This window comes from Natator depressus, chromosome 2, assembly GCF_965152275.1.
Source record: "Natator depressus isolate rNatDep1 chromosome 2, rNatDep2.hap1, whole genome shotgun sequence".
Lineage (NCBI taxonomy): Eukaryota > Metazoa > Chordata > Testudines > Cheloniidae > Natator > Natator depressus.
In genome coordinates this window covers 223,468,667-223,491,569 of record NC_134235.1, presented here as the reverse complement: position 1 = coordinate 223,491,569, position 22,903 = coordinate 223,468,667, and the positions used below count along the sequence as shown (strand labels likewise).

The 22,903-nt window shown below is 40.5% G+C and overlaps 1 long non-coding RNA gene across 2 annotated transcripts in view; it reads left to right on the top strand.

Annotated features, from left to right (window-relative positions):
- The first annotated feature begins 227 nt into the window (after positions 1-227).
- The window catches only part of LOC141981754 (uncharacterized), an 83,979-nt gene continuing 61,303 nt past the window's right edge, over positions 228-22,903 (top strand). For both annotated transcript variants that reach the window (XR_012637899.1, XR_012637900.1), the window contains exons 1-2: positions 228-286; positions 19,997-20,051. This is a non-coding gene — a long non-coding RNA (uncharacterized LOC141981754). The remainder of the gene's footprint in view (positions 287-19,996; positions 20,052-22,903) is intronic.

Here is a 22,903-nt window from a genome sequence, read left to right as displayed (position 1 = left end):
TCCCTCAGGGATAGGAACAATAACAACCAAAGGTCTTCAGTTATTATTCTATGTCAAAGCAAAGTGTAATTACAAATGCTATGTGTGCAAGTGCAACCGCACACAGAAACATTTGCACACATTGCTGAGCACTGTCACCACAGTACAAAGCTATTCATTAACTGCACAAACAGCACACAGATATTCATTAACTGCAAGCATAAATAGAGATCTCTGTGAAGAATGCTGAGCTACAATTTTCTGGGTGTAAGAAGCAGAACAACATGGACTTGAGACACACAAAAAAGTAAAGACTTACTTGAATTTATAATCTGAATAATTTTATTATTTTTGAGGTAGTGGAGCAGAGAGAGTAACAGTATTTCAAAGCAGCAGAGATTTTCTGTTTTGCTCATCAAGGAAGCTTAAACAGTTCAACTCTAATACTGTCTTCTGATCTAAATGTTATTTCTCTTCTCTCATTTCATTTACATTTGAAATGTATAAACTGCATAAACTACATGAAAAATAATATAGAGAAAAATAAATTACCACTTTCATACTTTTGAATCAATAGAGATCATAGGATCAAGAGTCTATAGAATATATTTCCAGTTGTTGAACCTGATTCTCTGGCAAGTCCCCTTCTGCTTTTTGTTCTGTCTGGCTGGGCAGGAAGCTATAAACCAGTAACTGCAGTGGTATCTCTCTTGCAGTTTTTTTGATGATGATTAATATTTTTGGGAAAAGGGATTTGCAAGCCTTTGTGTGTTATGAAGAATTTGTCTTTATCATTTTCTGCTTTTTTGAGAAGACTGTAAATGAGTATTCTCAGAGGTCCTTACACTTCTTGGATGCTAGCAACAAATTAGTATTAGTGCAAATTCTCTTAGCTGACTTGGGAGTTATTTTTTCAAGATGTGGATGTAAATCTGCTCCATCCTGGTGATGACTTACTGCCACAGCCTCCCTTTAGGAACTGCTGTAGGTTCACGAGTGCCATATGATCTTCAAGTGAAAGTGCCTTAGCACTGCCCATTCATACTCCTGCTAAGATGAAGGAGTGAAAGAGAGGCATAAAGAACTTGAGGTAAGATTACAGTATTTGAAAATGGGATGACAGTGCAGCTTGCTTCAATTATAATGGGCCTCTACTACCGGATGACAACAGCTTTCTTAAATGAGAAATTCAGTATATTTTCAGTAAATCAAGATACACCATCCTACACAAAACAAAAATTATTGTTGTACCCACTAAAATATATACAGTTTCACTCACTATTGTCTCTTACATTGTTTTATAGTCCTAGGTGGAAGAATTTTGGAAAGTAAACTTTTTTCATTTCTATTAGTGATCAGAGAACACACAGTGAGAGCAAATAAATAGCAGTCACGTCAGCCTGCTCTTTTGGACATAATTCTTTAGATATACTCCAAGAACTGCACATAAATGAAATAAATTTGCTACCATCTGTGCTTACAATTAGCAGCAAAGTTACAAATATCTTAACAGGTCTTTGCATGGATGTAACTGGGAGCATCACTTGGACCCATTGTGTTTGAATTAACTGTAAAAGGAAATAAATCTTTTACAGTTACTTGCCACCTTTTAAACTTTGTATCTTTAATGAGAGAAACTGAGAACAAGAAAGCTCCTTAATGAGAGAAACTGAAATTGAGAAAGCTGCCCCAAGAGCAGAACTAAAGCATAAAGGGAAGATAAACTGGCCTTTTGGTGACTAAATCTCTGGGCCAAATCATCTCTCCTTTCAAGTCAATTGCAAAACTCCTGCTACTTCTGTAGGAACAAGATTATGTCCCTTGGAGCCTCAAACTACAATCTTTATTAAGGCAAAAACCCTTTGAAGTCCATGGGATTGCATAGTTTAATAAAGGGCAGAATTTGGCTCAGTGTATTTTGTATGTTTGTTTGCTTTAATTTTAAGCATGTTAAATCTCATTCATTTAAGATGGTGCTTTACTAAATCCTAACACCATTTTAATCTAGAAAAGATACTGCAAGTAGTATGCTTCTATATTTAAAACAAAAAGTTTCTTAGCAACATGGGGCTAGATCTTCATGCATCATCCTGCAAACTAGGCCTGTTGAAGTCTGTGATTCAAGACACTGTTTTGTCAGGAACATTATTTAGTAGAACACACAACCTAATGGCACCTGAATACTGGAGGTATTTTAGACACATCTGAAGTTAATATTAAACATACACTATATTGCCCAAAATGGAACAGATGGTTCTGAAATTGGTTAATGCTAAATCAAATGAAGCTCAAGCTTCAAACAGAAGGCATTTGTACTTACTAAGAGTATCCTAGGTTGTATTTTCATTATCACAGATACATTCATGTGGGTCTTTGCTATACTGCACTTTGCACTAAGGGCTTGTGCACATGGCGAGTTAGCACAGCAAGCCAGGGTGTGAGTGTATAGCACACTAGCTTGCTGCATGCTAACTCAGTAACTCACTGTGTGGAGCCTGCTACCATGCACTAAAACTTCCATAATGCACTTTGATGTAGATAGTGTGTTTGAAACAGCAGTATGTCAAAGTGTATTATGGAAGCTTTAGTGACTGTAACAAGGTCCGCATGGTGATCTAGTGCATGGCAGGCTCGTGCATTGTTCATTCACATGCCTGGCTTGCCATGCACTAACTTGTCATGTAGATGATCCCTAAGCTAACCCAATCCAGAAAGATACATAGAAAACAAATTTAGGAATTTATCATCACATGATAACTTTAGACAATTCCCTGCGGGATAAAGTCTTGAACACCAGGTCTTCAATCATCTCTGTCTTGAGCATTTTATCTGTGGTGGCCTGAGCCCTATCTACTGTGCATTGGTCTCCTTTTTTTTTTTCACAGGTGTAGGACTGTTTTTTCTAGTATGGTTCTTGATCTCTCTTACTTTCACTTACCCATTATTTTACTTGTTTCTCTAAGTAATACTAAGCATACATCTTTCCATGCTTCAGTGTCCAGCTTTTAGGTCATGCTCCATCTTCTTGGCTTTTGCTCTATGTCATGGGTCATGAGACACAGGGTTCAAAAACTTTCTTTTAAAGGAATTAGGGATCTTACCTTCTCCAGTCTCTCTCCAGCTCTCCACTGAACCTTGGTCCTTTTTCCCCCTATTTTTTTTCCAGTTTGGAATACACCGTTACATATCAGTTGGCCTAGCAGACACTCTCAGATTGTTATTGCTTCCCCATCCATAGCAATACACTTTTTTTCTTCCTCCTTTACTGAAAGAATAACTTGGATTATGCTCTTGGTAAACTGATTCAGCTTTAGGTTTATGTACATTAATAAAGAGTTGGGGTGTCAAGCGATTAAAAAAATTAATCACGATTAATCGCGTGATTAATCGCACTGTTGAACAATAATAGACTACCATTTATTTAAATAATTTTGGATGTTTTCTACATTTTCAAATATATTTATTTCAATTACAGCACAGAATACAAAATGTACAGTACTCACTTTATATTTATTTTTATTACAAGTATTTGCACTGTAAAAACAACAAAAGAAATAGTATTTTTCAATTCACCTAATACAAGTACTGTAGTGCAATCTCTTTATCATGAAAGCTGAACTTACAAATGTCGAATTATGTAAAAAAACTGCATTCAAAAATAAAACAATGTAAAACGTTAGAGCCTGCAAGTCCACTCAGTCCTACTTCTCGTTCAGCCAATCACTCAGACAAGCAAGTTTGATTTTCATTTGCAGGAGATATTGCTGCACTCTTCTTGTTTATCATGTCATCTGAAAGTGAGAACAGGCATTCTTATGGCACTGTTGTAGCCGGCATTGCAAGATATTTATGTGCCAGATGTGCTAAAGATTCATATGTCTCTTCATGCTTCAACCACCATTCGAGGGGACATGCGTCCATGCTGATGACGGGTTCTGCTCAATAATAATCCAAAGCAGTGCAGACCAACGCATGTTCATTTTCATTATCTGAGTCAGATGCCAACAGCAGAAGGTTGATTTTCTTTTTTGGTAGTTCGGGTTCTGTACTTTCCGCATCAGAATGTTGTTCTTTCAAGACTTCTGAAAGCGTACTCCACACCTCTTCCCTCTCAGACTTTGGAAGGCACTTCAGATTCTTAAACCTTGGGTCAAGTGCTATAGCTATCTTTAGAAATCTTACATTGGTACCTTCTTTGCGTTTTATCAAATCTTCAGTGAAAGTGTTCTTAAAACGAACAACATGCTGGGTCATCATCCAAGACTACTATAACATGAAATATATGGCAGAATGTGGGTAAAACAGAGCAGGGGACGTACAATTCTCCCCCAAGGAGCTCAGTCACAAATTTAATTAACACATTATTTTTTTAACGAGAGTCATCAGCATGGAAGTGTGTCCTCCAGAATGGTGGCCGAAGCAGAAAGGGGCATATGAATGTTTAGCATATCTGGCATGTAAATACCTTGCAATGCCAGCTACAAAAGTGCCATGCAAATGCCTGGTCTCACTTTCTGGTGACACTGTAAATAAGAAGAGGGCAGCATTATCTTCTATAAATGTAAACAAACTTGTTTGTGTTAGCGATTGGCAGAACAAGAAGTAGGACTGAGTGGACTTGTAGGCTCTGAAATTTTACATTGTTTTGTTTTTAAGTGCAGTTATGTAAAAACAACAAAAATCTACATTTGCAAGTTGCACTTTCAATACAAAGAGATTGTGCTACAGTACTTGTATGAGGTGAATTGAAAAATACTATTTCTTTTAACATTTTTACAGTGCAAATATTTGTAATAAAATAATCTATACTTTGGTTTCAGTTACAACACAGAATACAATATATATGAAAATGTAGAAAAAAATCCAAAAATATTTAATAAATTTCAATTGGTCATCTATTGTTTAACAGTGCGATTAAAACTGCGATGAATCAAGATTAATTTTTTAAATTGCAATGAATTGTTTTGAGTTAATCACTTTGAGTTAACTGTGATTAATCGACAGCCTTATTAGAGCGTGTTGCAGAAATTGCACAACACATGTCTACATCTGTGAAACAAGCCTTCCATGAACAGTAATATGTAGCACATTTACCACAGCATTTGAAAACCTGTGTTGAACAGAAAGATTTAATATTTAAAAATGTACGATTGATTTGAGAAAGCAGTGTCAGAAAGTTGTGATATGGCACCTAATTTCTTTAATTCCCTCCCCCCAAGCCCATGTCTTCATAACAAAGATTTGTCCAGGGGATCTCTCATTTGATACCTTCCTTTTCAGACAGCATAAGAATTCTTTGCTGGGACCTTCTGGGACCCCCACCTTCCCACAAATCACATTTTTGGTTAAGAAAGATGCCAGACTGGTGGCTCTGGAACTGGAAATGAATCTAACTATGAATCAGATTTCTGTTTAAGAAATAAACCCTGCAAGTTTGCCTGTGTTGTGAGGAACCTGCCTTTATCTACAGTAATTGCTTTTCCTTAGCGGGGGATAGGAAAGAGACTCTTCTCCATGTTTCCCATGCCTCATCCCAGCTTGTGGCAGATTAGTTTTACAGCTGCCCCAACTCATTTAGGAGTCATTTTTCTTCCACCTAAAGGATATAATTCTGCTGTATTCTGCCTGCAGTTGACTCTTGCTGCCTCACTTTTGGCACTGTCCATTCAGCACTACTTAATGATCCTGATCCTGAACTCCCTTGGCACTGACCATATGTTGCGTGGAGAAGGGGCAGAGTTTGAGATTGATTAATAGAAACAAAAGTGACTGCCCTTTAAAATCAGACTAGAGTGAGCAATTTCTGCTGGCTTGCTCAATCTGGGATGCAGGTAAAGTGTGCGCCATTTGTAAACAAATGTTTACAACTGCTTATAGGAGAGAGAAACCGTTTTCACAAGCCAAACAAGACATCTCTCATTGGCTATAACACATTTTCTGGCTATTAATCAGCACAACTCCTGCTCTGAAAGGGAAGGAGAGAACTAGTGGGGAGAACAAGCAAAGTATCAGAAAATATATACTGAAGATGTTCATAGCAATGCTGCAGAGAATAGCTATAGTGATCAGAGGAATATGAAGACTGTCTACAATGGCTCCAAAGGGGCTATTGTGGCAGCTGGAGATTGCTAAATTCATGTGCTCTGGACTTGCCCCTTCCCTGCCGCACCATAGCACAATCCCCAGCTGTAAAGCTTCGTATGAGGACCAAGAGTCTAGCCTTGAAAGAAAAGATGTGCACTTACTGTATTGGGACTGCTTTAGCTGCGAGAAAAAAGGGCTAACACGGATGGTTCATCAAAATAATCAGCTTGAGCCCATGCTAACAAACAAAAGCGAGTTTCTTCTATTGAATGCTAAATTTAAAAGGACATGATAAACATAAAGCCATGTCCAAAAATTGTACCTACTACGGTTACAACTAAATCCTGAAATTATTATGGAGAAAAGAGTATTTTCCTCTCTTTTTCAGTTGATTGTATGTATTACAAAGCACTTTGCATCATTCGTTAGCCCATGATCCTGCCAATGTCCCATGTGGGCAGCCACCTGTTCCCATGCGGAGCCCCGCTAATGCTAATCGAACTCTGTAGGGCAAAGGGGCCTCTCCATCTAGAGTGATTTGCAGTATTAGTGGTGTTAGCCAATTTTCCTTAGTTGTTTGTGTGGATCTTTCACACAGCAAAGGGGAAATACAGACCTAAAAATATTGTAAAAGGAGACTGTAAAACCACAGAAAAGCCAGGGGGACTTAAATTGGAGGTGTAGTAACAAACTATCTTAACTGTTTTTTCAAGTGAGTAGATTACAAAATGAGAAAAAGATGAGATGGGTGAGGTAATATCTTTTATTGGACCAGCTTCTATTGCTGTGAGAGACAAGCTTTCAAGCTACACAGAGCTCTTCTTCAGGTCTGGGGAAGGTGCTCGAGTGTCACAGCTAACTGTAAGGTGGAGCAGATTATTTAGATGGTTACGCTTGGAGTACTTTCCCAGACCTGAAGAAGAGCTCTGTGTAAGCTTGAAAGCTTGTCTCTCTCACCAACAGAAGTTGGTCCAATAAAATATATTACCTCACTCTCATCTTTCACTATTGCTTCTTAGTTGTACATCCAGATGAGGGAAAGCCAGGACAGCTCTCTTTTGGAAACAGTCTCCCTTTAAAGGGTTTGGCTGTTGTGTTTTTTTGATTTATTGCCTTTGCTTACCTTGGGCAACATACCAACTCCGATGCTGCAATGTTTCTGTTACTAACAGGTGCTTTTACCTTATCTCTTGATAATAGATAAATCAAATAGGTTACATTTTAAGAGTTAGGTAATGTGCTGGTCTGCCTATTAGATAAACTAGTTCAGTCATCGTTAAGGGAAGATAAGTATTCAATTGCCCAAAGAAATTCTGGATCTCTCACCTGCCATGTGGCTTGTGTAGTCAATTACACCTGTGCAAATTGGGTGTAAAAAGTCTGCCTAATGAGAATTCTCCACTCACTTGCACCAGTAGTGACAAAAGAAGTGAAGAATCTGGCCCTATATCTCTAAGTGACACTTTCCTGAGCAAGACACGGTGGGGGAAATTCATCAGAGATAATATACAGATTTTTTATGTTTGGTTTTATTTTTGTTTCCTGTGTGAAAAATTATATTATTAACTTAATATAAATAAGTCCACTACTTGGGTGTCAGCTTTCTAGACATATAGGACTCCAGAGCCAGATTCTGCTATCTTTACTCCTGCTGAGTAGTGCCTCCCCAATAAATGAATGGGACCACTTATGGAGTAAAGTCCAATGCAATAGGCTAGATTCTTGGGTCTAGCCAGAGTGTGCTCTCTTTAGGACCCTTGGTGGTAGCTTGCAAGGTTGTTCTAACCCCTACCTAGCAACAGTGGCTCTTGGGGGAATCTCCAGGAGGGCTCTGGAAATGCCTCCCTTTCATGAGCCTCTCCACCAACCCCAGGGGCTGGGAAAGCACATCATACATTAGAAGGAACAACTTTATATTAAACTTTAAATATGGCAATAAGAAAATAAATAATTTTGTCAAATTGCAGAAATTTTGTCAGCAACTTTTAAAGCTGATTTGTACTTCATCTAGACTGCCTGTTGTGTGACTAACAAATAAAGTAACCTGGATGTCATGAGCCTAACAGAGATAATATACATCATGACACCTACAAATAGATATGAACACTAAAGGAATATATAAATATTAAGGAGCAAGAAGCCATAATACAACTTGAGAAACCCCATAATGAATTGGATCATAGTCAAAGGAACATTTAAAAAAGAAAATCTTCCAGCATATAAATAGGATGAGAACCAAGATAAAAAAGAGCACAGGGGAGACTTACCAGATGTTCCAGGCAAGTTAAAAGTCTCTATGATCAATATTATGAAAAGCATCTGAGACATCTAACCAAATGAAGATGTGAAAATATCTGTAGTACTGTTTATACTCCTATCCATTCTCCCACAGAAAGAGCCTATTAAGTCAAGGTAAATTGTACGAAGTGCCTTAAAGTAGTGCCTGTCTGTTCTAATTTTATTGATACAGCAAGCTGAGGCTTAGTGTAATAGTGATTGTAGCACCCTATTAGGGATGAAACTGATAGGAAAATGCAATTGTCGCACACAACTTTATTATTTTGGTGCCAAAGAAATATTTTTCTTATACTATTGTTACTGGAAAGGGAGTCAGTGGCCCACTACCTTTGTTTTCCAGATAGACAACACTTGTTAGCCTAAGCTATAAATGTCGCAGTTTAAATGGAGTTCCTCTTTAAAATGCATTTGTCTGTCTGCAGACAGTAGGAGAATAAATTAGTTATGTTGAGTGCAGCGTTCTGACAATACCTTTTCAACAGCTCTGAAAATAGAGTCACTTCCACACTTTTATTAGTTTGTTACAGTTCAGTACAACTTGTCATTTTGCTAAACTAGGTTTGGTGGCTTTTTCCTTCATACAATTTTGTGGGAATTTAGTGTTCATGAAAGATGCCTGATTAACAGCCCTAGAGACTTTACTCTATTTATCCACAGAATAGCTACGCTACGAGCAGTGACAGTTCAGTCTCTGTAAATGCTGCCCCAGCAGGGAGACATAATGCTGACCTAAAGGGACCACCCCCGGAGCACGAAGGTAGTCCAGAGTCAGACTCATGCCTATGCAGTCCTTGTCCTTTCTGCAGAGACTACCAAAAAGGCAACCAGTCAAATGCTAGTTTTAGTGATTAGAGCTGTAAATCCTGGACTCTGCTTCCTGTCTGCCACTATCTCATTTCATGATCTTGGGCAAGTCACTGAGTTTCTGTGCCTCAGTTTCTCTAGCTATAAAAATGCTTGAGTGAAAGGAGCAATATAATGCAAGGTATTATTATTATATGGTGACATTTAGCCATCAATCCAGGAAAGCACAAACGCATGATTTGTCTCACTGAAATCAATGGGCTACTTATGTGCTTAAAATTTAACCACTAGCTTAAGTGCTCTGCTGGACTGGGGCATTGTTCACTGAGACCATTACATTTATTTTACATAGGTCACTGAACGCTATTGGATTGTAATAGCTCTTATTTACACCTGGGTTGGGTACGACAGACTGAATATCCCTTCAGTAATGCTCAGTCATTAAATCCCCATAATATAAGTTAGTAAAAAAGGACACTGTCAAATTATTTAGGCCTCAGATATAGCCTTATTTTACAACTGTTTAGGCCAAAATTTGCAAAAATGGGAGCCTACAGTTAGGCTTCTGAGGTGGGATTTTCAAACATGCCTGAGCGATTTAGGAGCACAAATCTCAGTGATGACAGAATGTTGGCCCTAGTGTAAAAAGTACTTCAGATTCTAAGGAACACTTTTTCAAAATCATGAAATTGCAGTTGGCAGGTTTTCCTTTCTTTGTTTGCACTCACAGTTCAAGTGCACCCACAAATCTGAGCGCTTGTACCTCCAGCAACTGGTTTCCAGGTCCAAATCAGTCAGAGGTACGAGCACTCACAACTGTATACGCAATTCATTTTGTAGTTGCAAAAAGACAGATTTTTCAAGAGTAAACTAAACCTGGTAAAAGGGATATTGGTCTCTATCCTTGCTGAAAACTTACTTATTTTGTTTCTTAATTTAAAAAAAAATGTTTTTAACAACAAAAGCTACAGTTTTGGTGGGATACCCAGAAAGGAAGAATGTAGATGTCATGATGCCTCTAAAAGGGTATTTCAAAGAATGAAATGGTACAAAACTAGCTAACAGTAACACACCCCATAATGCTGTGGGGCCACAACAATCATAATACTTAATATGTAAAGCAAAATATAAGTGCTAACTAATTCATCCTTTTAACACCCCATCAAGTAGGCCCTGTAAGTGTTGCTATCCCCATTTTAGAAACGGGGAAAGAAAGACAGAGAAGTTGTCACATCCCTAAGGCTACAGAGGAAGTAAGGGTCAGAAATAAGATTGGAGTGGAAGAGTTCATGGCTCCCGGGCCTATTCTTAGGCCATCCTTATCTTCTGCCTGATATTTAGGATTAAGTGGATTAGCTTGAATGGAAAGAAAGCAAGTAAAATATAAAGAAAATAATCATTCCCCCATTAGGAATCTAGGTATTTTTGACACTTTGAAAAACACATTTTTAGTATATTTTTTCATAATAAGACTGCTGAATTGGAATTAATTTGCAAACTGGATACAATTAACTTAGGCTTGAATAAAGACTGGGAGTGGATGGGTCATTACACAAAGTAAAACTATTTCCCCATGTTTATTCCCCCCCCCGCCCCTTCCCTGCACTGTTCCTCAGACATTCTTGTCAACTGCTGGAAATGGCCCACCTTGATTATCACTACAAAAGGTCCCCCCTTTTGTCCCCCCCTCGCTCTCCTGCTGGTAATAGCTCACCTTACCTGATCACTCTCGTTACAGTGTGTATGGTAACACCCATTGTTTCATGTTCTCTATGTAAATAATCTCCCCACTGTATTTTCCACTGAATGCGTCCGATGAAGTGAACTGTAGCTCACGAAAGCTTACGCTCAAATAAATTTGTTAGTCTCTAAGGTGCCAAAAGTACTCCTTTTCTTTTTTTGAGATATTACAGCAGCAAAGCTCCCCAAGAGGCAGTAGCTATGTCGATGGAAGAATTCTTCCATCAACCTAGCACTGTCTAGACCAGCGGTTAGGTCGGGGTTAACTACATCACTCAGGGATTTTTCACACCCCTGAGCAACGTAGCTATAAGCGATGTAAGTTCCAAGTGTAGACTAGCCCTTACACAAGGGATGATTTGGGCCATTTCTATTTTGTAGCAATTTGATCTCAATTTGATGAGACTGAATATACTTACTGGCATTTCTATTGTGCTCATCACTGGTGCACATCGGTCCCTCCTATTCTCTGTGTGGCACATCACACTCTAGTCTCCTATCGGCTGTGATGCTTTGGTCTGGTTTTGGTTTTTGGGTTTAGTTTGTGGGTGCTGAGTGGTGTTGGTGGCCTGTGAGCTACAGAAGGTCACACTACATGATCTGGTGGCCATGTCTGGCCCTAAACTCTATGGCAGACACTCCTGTGCCTACGTGACAAAACCCCACAGAATATGACTAGGCTTGAGCCAGAGACAGTACATTATAATGCTACCAATAGTACTGCAATAAATAATTCTCTCATGCTTTGAATGAGACATAGGCCTTGTCGACACTGAAGGCTGGATTCTCTGGTCTGCTAAGGTGACTTTCCACTGTCTAAGTGACCTTAAAGGAACCAGACAGGGCCAGTGGAGAATTTCTTGCTGGTGTAAAACTGGCGGGGATGGCTCTGCTGCCTTTTACACAAGCTGCACTCTGAACCCCAGTGTAAAGAGCATGAGGGGGCATGTTGGGTGTGGATGGGACAATGGAGGGGTCTGGCAGGGCAGAGCTAAGCCAAATCTGATATTCCACTGTTGAAAGGGCTGCTTGACCCTGAATCAGGAGAGCCATCACTGTCTGCCTTCAGCCACCACATTCTGCTATGTTAGAGCTGTGCGTGGATGCAGTGGAGGATCAGGGCCTGGGTGTTTAGCCACTGGTGAAGCTGCACTTGTGTAAATCCCTAGTGTAGGCACAACATACACCAGTGCAGTATGATTTACATAGTTTTTACTGCCATAAATTGTACTGCACCACTAGCTATGCTAGGAGCTTGCCCTGGTGCAGTTCCACTGAGGGCTTACAAACTCATTGTAAGGCCTAACATCCTGACTGCTTGTAAAGATAAAGATCTCAAGGAATCAAGCAAGTGTGCTAAACTTGCCGGTCAAATTATAGTTTATATAGATTCATAGATTCGAGGGCCAGCAGGGACCATTGTGATCAGCTGGTCTGACCTTCTGTGTAACACAGGCCAGAGAACTTCCCCCAAATAATCACTAGAGCAGATCTTTAAGAAAAACGTCCAATCTTGATTTTAAAATTGTCAGTGATGGAGAATCCACAATGACCCTTGGTAAATTGTTTCTGTGATTAATTAGTAACTGGGTGGTAGCTACCTTATGCCTATCTAAAATTCCTCCTCATCTGGATAAGGTATTCTTAATTCCCAGCCTTAAAGAATTAGTTAGCATTCCTGTGCACTGTTAAACAGCTGCTGGCTTCCAGTCCAGAGGTATCTACATTTCAGTAGTGGCCACATTATGTGGTAATTTGTAAATCAATTTGTCATCTTTCTGGATGAAAGAGGCTTCATAAAGGTAAGGCCATTTTTAGCATCTTAAAATGAAAAACTGGTGGGAAAATAGGAGTGTTTTCTCTTACATAAGAGACCAAACAATCCAATCATATTTTTTTGCCATGTAGAAATTCAAATGTAATAGACTATTAGTGGCTCAAATGCTAATTATTATATTTTTTTTCTTAAAGATCAGGTTTCCTTTATAGAATAAGAAGAGACATTTTTAATCTTATCCCTCCAGCTCATTCTCACGTGCTCTTTTCTTTTCAGAGTAGCAGCTGTGTTAGTCTGTATCCGCAAAAAGAAAAGGAGTACTTGTGGCACCTTAGAGACTAACAAATTTATTTGAGAATAAGCTTTCGTGAGCTGTAGCTCAAATAAATTTGTTAGTCTCTGAGGTGCCACAAGTACTCCTTTTCTTTTGCTCTTTTCTTTGTATGTCAGTGGTTTTTGTTTTTTCTCACAATAATCCTTTTCTTCATTCTCTTTTTATAAAAGTCTGAATTTCAGAGGTCTGAGCATCGGTGAAAGCTAACCAAGAGGATTTCCTAGATACATTGCATACAGATCAGAGGTTTAGTTCCTGGCCTCGTAACAGATTGAACATGAATAGTGTTTGCCTTTGGTGACTCCCCTGGCCCTGGGTATTTTTATCACTTTTTCTTCATATAATCTCTCCCCACAAAGGTTCTCAAGCAGAGGAAACAGAAATAAAATATCTTTCACAGGCTAAGAATGCTTGATGTGGCCCATTGATAGCACTGTCTTTCGGCATGCACTGTGAGAGATTAAGTGAATTCTTCGACCTTGCCTCTTATATTGCTAGCTCCCCAGCAGCAGACAGTAATGAGACCATATTAATAATCAGAGGTAGTTGCATATTGAAAAACATCTTCCATGAATTTTTGGTCATACTTTAACATGAGTCTGTTTTGACCAGGACACATATGTTTTGTGCTCATTTTCAGAACACATGTGTAGGGAGCCAGGGTGGCCTCCGTCTGAACCAGAGGGTAAAGAGCCACTCTCTCAGCCTGAGTGGGCGGGGCCAGGCCAAGCTTACTCCACCCCCCAGAAGGGGAGGGGTGGAACAGGAAGTACAAAAGGTGGGGTCCTTAGCCCAGTCAGGGCTGCACCAGGAGACAGACACAGACTGCTGGCTGTTCCCTGCACATCCTGCTGCCGGGGAAGCCAGGGGAGGCCCTGGACCAGGGGAAACCTGACGTTGAGGAAGGACTCGGGTTACAATGACTGCTGGCCGCAGAGTACCTCGAGGAACTGGAGGAGACAGGCAGCGACCTGAGCCAGAGTGAGCGTGACGCTAAGGGTGAGCTGGAGGTTCCGAGACTTCTGGCGGCTGAATATCCCGACGAGTTGGAGGAACCAGAGGGACCCACTTGAGAGACTGGGTAGGAAGTAGCTCAGGGGCAGAACTGGACAGTGCAGTGAGTCAGTATTTGGTCAGCATGTTGTGGACTGATCCCCGCTGACTCAGTGGCAGGACCCTCTCCTCCCGCCACTGTCAGGGCCCTGGGCTGGAATGCAGTGGAGTCGGGTGGGCCTGCGTTCCCCTACCCCGGCCACCTGCCTCAGGTGGCAGAACCTCGATAAAGACCACGGACTCGTGCCGGCGCTCCCCCTGGCCAAGGGGCGCGCCACGGACTCGTGCCGGCGCTCCCCCTGGCCGAGGGGTGCGCCACGGACTCGTGCCGGCGCTCCCCCTGCCCGAGGGGCACGCCACGGACTCGTGCCGACACACCTCCCTCCGCTAACTCCTGATCGACAGAAAGGTGTGACCAAGGCTTTTCAGCGAGGCAGTAGCTCTCCCCAGCGGCTCAGCGGACCAACTGAGACCCTGCTACAACATGTATGTAATTGGATAGTTCTGCTATGAATGTTTAGGGAGCATGATCCCGAGTATCACCAGAAGGTGCTGAATGTCCTAATTTGCATTCAAAAAAATGGAAACTGAAGGTGCTCAGCTTGTTGCAGGATCAGGCCTAATAAGTGAATTTCAGAGTTGCGAGCATAAGTATTAGAGCTGGACAGAAAACGTTTTTCTTTTTGACTGTGGGGGGGGCGGGGAGGAAAGGAAAACCAAAGAGTTTATCTTTTTGCAACAAAAACTTCAGTTTTTCCATGGAAAGTGAACACTTTTCATGGAGTCAGTTATAAGAACTCAGATCTATTTCCAGGTGACATGCTGTGTGACACTGGGCAAGTCACTTTGCCTCAACGTGCCTGTTTTTCCCCCTCCCACTTTTGTCTGTCTTGTCAATTAGAGTGTAAACTCCTTGAGGCAAGAACCATCTCTAACTATGTGTTCATATGGTTCCCAGAATAATGGTCCTCTAGGTGATACTGTAATACAAATAATAAGTGGCATAAAGAAGAATGGGAAACAGAACCACACTACAGTTAAAACACAGATCTTCAAATGTGTTGCCTAATGTTAAGTGTCTCTGTTCTTGGGTGTACAAATTTAGACTCCCGAGGCTGATCTGCAGACACTCAGCATGGCTGAAAAATCAAGCTTGTTAAAAGTGTGCATCCAAAATTTCCGGCATCCAATATTAGGGAGGGACTCTTCTTGAAGATTTTGTTCTAAGTGACTTACCCAAGATCAGATAGGAAGTCTGTGGCAAAGCCAAGAGTAAAACTAGATCTTCTTACTCCTAATCCAATGCTTTAGCTCCAAAACCACACATCTGAGAGCTATGGGAAAACAAGTGTAAATTCTTCACTCTGTTCAGTGAAAATTATCCTCTCCTACAGCCTTCAGGCTCTGGTTCAGGAAGGCACTTGAGCATGTGCTTAAGTCTTTCCCTATTCAGGATAGCACTTAAGCATATGCTTAACTTTAAGCACCTGCTAAAGTGCTGTCCTGAATAGTGATGCTTTCCTGAAATAGCACTCCACCAGTGCTGGAGAAATAGCACTCCATCAGTGTTGCTCCTGAAATGTTGCTCGACTCTCAGAGAAGAGGTGCATATGCATTGCTCCTTTGCCATTTTGCTCGCCTCCTTTTGAAGGGGTAGACCAATTCTCTCTAGTTTCCTTCCTTATTTTCTTTCTCTGTGCATCAGCCCAAACCCTATGAGAGCATCACAGTGGACGATTACAATTCATGTTTAACATTGCAAGGCAGGATACACCTTCCTCACCTCTTCTGTAGGATCAATTAAGGAGTGGAGATAGGATCATCTAAAGGAGACTTATCCAATCTCTGTCTCAGTTCAGGGTCTCAAGAGGTGTGATTTAAAAACCAGGAAAATGGTGGGGATCATCACGGAATATTTTTCTAGCCATGGAGAACACCAAAATATATTTGATATGAAGAGCTACTTAAGACTCTCCCTCACAGGTGCTGACTTTTGTTTTGAAGAGGCGCGTGTGTTTGCGGGGACAGTTCTGCCAGTTTTGGGGGGAGGCTATTTTCAGCATATTTATACACTTCTTTCATATTCTCGTTATTGAATATGTGTCTACCATTGGTATCTTAACAATTTAATCATTTCCAAAATAGTAATTCACTTCATAATTACATCTTCATGAATTATAATATATTAAAATCATTGCACTCACCTACAAACTGTCTTCACGAACGTCCCAGTTTAAAGACATTACATCTCACTGTAGCTTTCTGGATGAAACTGTCAGCAACACCGTGGCTCGTGTGCTGAGCAGCCCCGATTTTTTTTTTTGGTGGGTGCTTGAGTCCGAAGCACCACAGGGTTGGCACCTATGCTCTCATTTGCCTTTTTTTATGGAGAAACAAGAGGTGACTGTTAAAGAGAGTCTGTCGTAACAGCCCTAAACTTTACAAAGACTAAATTACACAGCAAGACTCTGCCATCTCTAAAATCTGTGGCATCACTTTTCAGCGTCAAGCCACCATTTCTTCAAAAAGCTTCCCACAGCTTTGTTAGGTTACAAATACTCTTTTATAATTTCTCCCAATAATACTGTTCAGGTTGACTAGAATCTGGTGAGGTCATGTGACTATCTTATAATCCATGTGAGATACTGCTTTTCTATACTGTTATACTGAATCTCAGCTATGGCAAGTTCAAATTGCAAAAGGGATTTCAATCTCCATGGTGCGCTTTAGTAAACTTAATTTTAAAAAATTGTACTAAAATGAATTTAAAAATTGTAAGTTGGATTAAAAACTCATTATACTGTGTTCCTTTACCCTTAATTTATTTCTAAAGGCACTCTCTTTCACATGTGTTTTGCATTACCATACCACAATGTATACAGTTAAGCAAGCTGTTAACTACGGAAGCTGGGTCTATGCCATTTGCAATTTAACAGCATTTGAAATAACTGAATTTGACATTTATTTAGGTGCAGTTCTACTAGTATCTTTAATTGGTAACATCTTTACCATGTTACTGGACCTTCTTTTACCTAGCGAAGATATGAAGATCTAAAAACAGTATTTTTACATGGCTCTTCTATAGTGCTTTCTGTTCAATTATTTCGAAGTGCTCTTCAAATATTAGTAATGTTAACGCTCACTGTGAGGTGGGGTAGTCCTCCCACTTCACATATAGAGAAACTGAAACAGAGGGATTAAGGCCTACATTTACAAATGTGGCCTCTAATGTGGAGAATCAACTCACAGATCTCCAGCTTCTTGTGCTATGTTTTTACAACAGGCTGTGCTTCCTCTTAATCAAGGAACATCTTGTTTGTTCCACCTAGGAAACTGAGCTCTAATTGCCAAATCCTCAGTTGGTGTAAATGTAAATGGGTGTAGTGCCGCATCCTAAACCCTCAAATCAAATTCTTGTGGTATTTTTTTTCACAAAAGAATACATATTTTGGACTCCTTAATATTTGTGGCTGTTTTTAAATAACCTTTACGTGATTAAAGATTTTTTTATTGTTGCATCAAAAAAATCCTCAACAATTATATGAGAATCAAAGAACAGAGCAACCAATGATAATTTCCATTTAAACTTCCAAAGCTGAAAATATTGTGATGCATGTTGTTGAACACACACTTTTTAATACTGAAGAGAAATGCATTAGAACAGTATTGCAAACTGTATGTGGGACTGGTGATTAGATGGGTAGCATAGAAGTAGAGAATTAGCCACAGACCAGGTGTAGTATAGGCATAGATATCCAACATATTCACTATTACGTGTCTTCAGTTTGGAAGTATATAAACTTACATCCTGAAATGGGAATGGAAATTGACGTATAAATAGCTTTATTATCTCTCAGAAACATTTATTTTTAACTCATAATTTGTTACTGTTCATTGCTCCAGCTTCATGCAACCTCTGTAGTAAGGTTTGTAAAACCCATCTCTGCTCAGAGAGCATAACTTTAAAAAGAAAATTAATTATCCTTTACCACCACCAAGATTGGTTTCCTTAGTAAAACAACTATGTTGTATCCCTTTGCCTAACCTCTATTCCTCGTTCCTCTGTGGTGTCTGTTATCAGAGCATCCCATTTGCAGCCATGAAAGCTGATGAGCAGTCCATGTGCTGGCATAGCATTGCTCAATTGCAGAACCTCCTGTCTAATGTTAAAAGTAGGTCCAGGCTTCCTTGGCTAGTGGCTGATAGGTATAATATGCAATCCTGCGTGCTGAGTGGATGGAGAGTGAGGGTAATGGGAGAAAAGATTATGTGTGAGGGGAGAAAACTTTACTGAGGGAAAAGAAATGATGTGATGCTAAATGCCTCTTCTTCTGAAAGCGAAGTATGTTACCTGCGTATGGGTATATACAGGTGGTATATGTTACCTAGTGTGGGTGCAGCGCTGCCATAGTTTGAATGGAATTCAGTGCTGCTGCTATTTGTGATTATGTCACTGGCTAGCCTGCAAAGAAGTTATAAGCCTTCCTATGACTGACAGGCCTGCTAATAGATACTTTTCTTTAGCTCAAATGACAGAGCCCGGTGTTGTTTTGGCACCAAAAGTCCTGGATTCTCTACCCCAGGACATGTGCAGTTTACCTTGTGACATTATTTACACTGCAGCTGGCTGACATTTTTCACTGAAATGTTTTTTTAAAAATTGATGAAAAAAAGCTTTTCAATCAAAACATATTTTTGCAGAAACTTTTTATTTTGGTAGACATTTTCTGTTTTTTAATTCCCCCCTCCCCCAATGACAAAATGAAAAATCTTCAATCAAATTTTTAGTTTTCAGTAACTTTGTTTTGGTTCTTGAAAATCTTTCAGGCTTCAGGGAAAAGGACTTTTTTGTTAAATTTTCCTATGAAAAACAATTGGAATTTTCAACAGCTCTAGCGTATGAAGCCAGAGACACTATCTTTTTGTTCTGTGTTTGTACAACACCTAGAACAATGGGGTCCTGGTCCATGACTGGGACTCCTAGGTGCTATGGTAATACAAATACAGATAATAATAATAATAATTAATAGTAAACACACCTACATGTACTCTTGGCCTGGAAGCTTCAGTGTGCTTCTTCATCCAAGTCTGCTTGTACAGCCTATAGTACTGCTATGAAATTACACTGTACATTCAAATGAACTCATTATGATAATTACAATGAATACCAAAGCAATTAATAATGACTAACCACTTACATTAAATGTCACCCTCTGTATCTGAATTACAAAAGGATTTCTGGTGATTACTTTGCTTGAAGAGAATCACCATGACCTCAGAACAATTACAAGTGAATACTCCAAAGTTTAGTAATTAATTAGCATAGACCAAAAGGCCACGAACAGAGGAGACAGCACTAGCACTTGGGGTTTTTCATTTATGGATGGCACTGGAGGCATGTGCTGCTTCAGCCTGTCTGTTTTTGGAATCAAGATTAGAAGCAACATGCAAAAGATCATCCCTAACTCTCAGACTAAGAAAATAGGGTGGAAAGACTTTTTGCCACATTAGGTTGCTGAAAGCTGAAACGAAAGCAAAAATAATTTTGTTTCACTTTTCCCTGTTCCTGTTGCAGACAGGTGGTGTTAAAAAACACTTTGCTTTGTATTAACAAGATGCTGTCACACACATCCTTTCACCCATTCCTTTTGCAACTGTCTGCAATGCTGATGGAGGCTCCAGTGTGTGTGTGTGTGTCTATCTAGCTATCTATAGATAGACACATACACACACAGTAATAACAGGGAGGGAAAACTGAGACAACAAGAGCAGTTTCTTATATCTCAGATCATCTTAAACAGGATAAAGCTTTGGTCGTGGGATCAGAAGGGAGGTGAGTATGTAAATATTCCCCAGTGAGAGTCTTTGATTTATTGTTGAGTCTCCAAGAGTCAAATTGAAATGGGTCCCATTTTGCTTTTTTGCAGGCCCTGGCATCATACCAGGTCCATCACCTTTCAAAGGGCTGAAGGAAAAAGAATGGTGAGTTCATTGCTCTGCACAGCAGTTCAATACATCTAACCACAAGATTATTGAAATTCTGTTCTCTTTCTCTAGCATGATTGTGGAGCGAAGGAGGGACATGCAATTGCTGAATCTGAAATAAGATTGAATAGTTCTGATAAATGTAAATTATTTATCACTCATTGTCCGTTTTATAGGCTTGATGGTATTTAGAATTATATTACCCAGCATCATAATGCTGCTTTCACTACACTTGCCAGTACAGAATACCACTTGCTGAAGGGAAAGAGGAGGAAAATACATCTGACTGACAGGGCACTGAACAGATGGACAGATGAACTGATGGCATAATTTAATCTTGGTCACTTACTGCATAGTGGCCTTTATGAAGAAAGAAACACTTTTGTTTTCTTTTTCTCAGGGATGTAAACAAAATGACACTAATCTGCCACGATTGAGATATCAGTTTGATTGGTTAGCAAGAATGAAGCAACCTTAACCAAAAGGGCAATGCAGCTTGAGCTCTGTTGGTTGTTAGTCTTCAGTAACAACCTGATGTACAAGCCCTGAAGTGGTTCAAATCAGAGACTACCCATTAAGTTGTCTTCAGGGAGTGTGATTTGCATCTAATCCCACGGAGAGAAATATGCGTGAGTGCGGGAAGACTGGAGATCAGTGTAGGTGTCTTGCTCAGGATATGAATTAACACAACTTCACTTTTGACTCGTGCTGGATGATAACTCTGTCCCCAGAGGTGTGCAGTAGTCTACTGTGGCCACCATCAAAGGTATTCAAAAGTAGGAGAAATGATATTTTGCTGATTATCTCCACAACTGTGACATCTCACATACAGTACAAATGTGTGTCATGTAAAGGTCATTTATCTGGGTATAGGTGATAGCCTCTGGAGTGACCTAGCCATGAAAGAGTTCACGTCCCTTTACCAGGCACCTGAGAACTCCAGTCTCCTAAATGTGCTTTAGTTCTGATTTGCATTTGTGGTAAGTAAAGGTTAAAATTTGGAACCTGCAAGGTTCATCCAAGTTTAGAGAGAGAACCCTGCCAGTGAGTCTGGTACAACAGGGCTCTTCAAATACTCTCCAGACTGCTGGGGACTGCACAGCAGTGACTGACCTGCTATCAATCATTTCCAAAAATACTGTCTTCAAGACTCACCTTTTAGTGAAAACTCTTAGTCCGGGTGAGGATGAAGAGGAATGTTCTGTGAAGTTCCCTTCCACCAAATCATTCAGTCATCAAAGGGAGGTGGAGATTTGCTCCCCATTGCAGAAAAAGAGATCTGCACACAGACTGTGTGGATTTGCAGGGCCTTCCAGTGCAGCATCTGGGGCTACTCCACTCCCTGGTTGTATAGTTCCCATGGAGCTGCACTGCCAGAGCTTCTTCCTGCTCCGATCCCTGGAGTTCTCCCCTCCACTTAAGGAGGCCCACAGTGCAGGAGGACAGCAAGTACAAGTTAATCCTGCCTCAGGCTGATTTCGTTGACTGCAGTTTGCAAAGGCATTGATATTTATCTCCATTGCCACTCCCAGCCATTGAAAAATCATGAGTCGGGCCTCCCTAAACATGAGAATTTTAAAAAATAATACATTTTGGGTTCTTTTCATTTACTTGTTGGTTTCTGAGCTTTTAGGGTGCCCTGAGATCCTGTTTCCAAGCTTTTCTCATCAGTCATGAAGACTGGAAACTGGCTTTTGCAGTTTGTTTATTTATTTAGGAAATGAAAGCTGAGACACTCACATAATCACAACTCCAGGAGTTGGGCCTTTAAGCAAAAAGACCAAATATAGCAAGACTCGTGATACTTTGGTGGCAACACTGGGGAGTAGACATGGAGTGCTCATTTTAGAGGCTCCTTTATCACTACCATCTGCCTGCCCCCAAACACACACACACTCCTGCACTAGCTCAGAGCTGCAGGCCCATTCCCAGCAAGGGTTCCCCTACCACACCAGCAGCCATGGTCAGGCCAATAGAACCAGCTGGCCGCCCTCCCTCTGTTCCCATATACATACAGTTTTTAGGCGGTGGTTTGCCCTTGAAAGGTGGCCCAGCAGCAGCAGTGGTTGGAAGGTGGTGCACCAGTGCAGCCATGAGCTGGATTCCCCTGCCCCCAAAGGCTGGTGTAGGAAGCATATCTAGAGCAACAAAGTGTGCAGCATTGGCCCTGCCTGTCCCCTTTCAGAGGTCCCCACATCAATAGAGGGCTCTCTGCAGGGCCTGGGGTGGGGGTCATAGTGCCACAGTGGCAGCTGGCCCCTTCTTTCCTCTCAGAGAGGGTGAGAGGATGTCTATGCACAGATAAGGGCACAAACTCCCCTCCCCCTCCTCTCCTTTGCTTCATATACTCTTCTGCCAAGTGGGTATTAAATGTTCCCAAATCAGCATGTTAGTGCCTTTCATCCACTGTACATGTGGATATCTAACTGCACAGTGCCAACCAGCTACTGTGACACCCACCCAAAGGTAGTGAACTACACTTCCAATGAGTTGCCAAACACAACTGTGTTTGTGGTGTCCTGCTCCAGGCTGAGCTTGTTTGGTCCATCTCTTATATAGCGTGCACTTTTATTTCCTTGCTACTTGTGTTGCACAGCACAAAATGTTACCCAGCATGTGCCTGTCTCTTGTAATGGCCACAATTTTGAAGAAACTCACTTGTGCTCTCACACAGCCCCTTGCATGGTTTTGTTTGCATAATCAGACACTGCATTTGCACACCCTAGTAGACATCTGTGTTCCTGAATTTGGCAGTTAGGTACTTGATTAATGCGTGCACACATCTGACTTTTTATATAGTAAAAAACATTGCGATGGAAAATCGCAACTGTAATTTTACAGCTTGCTTT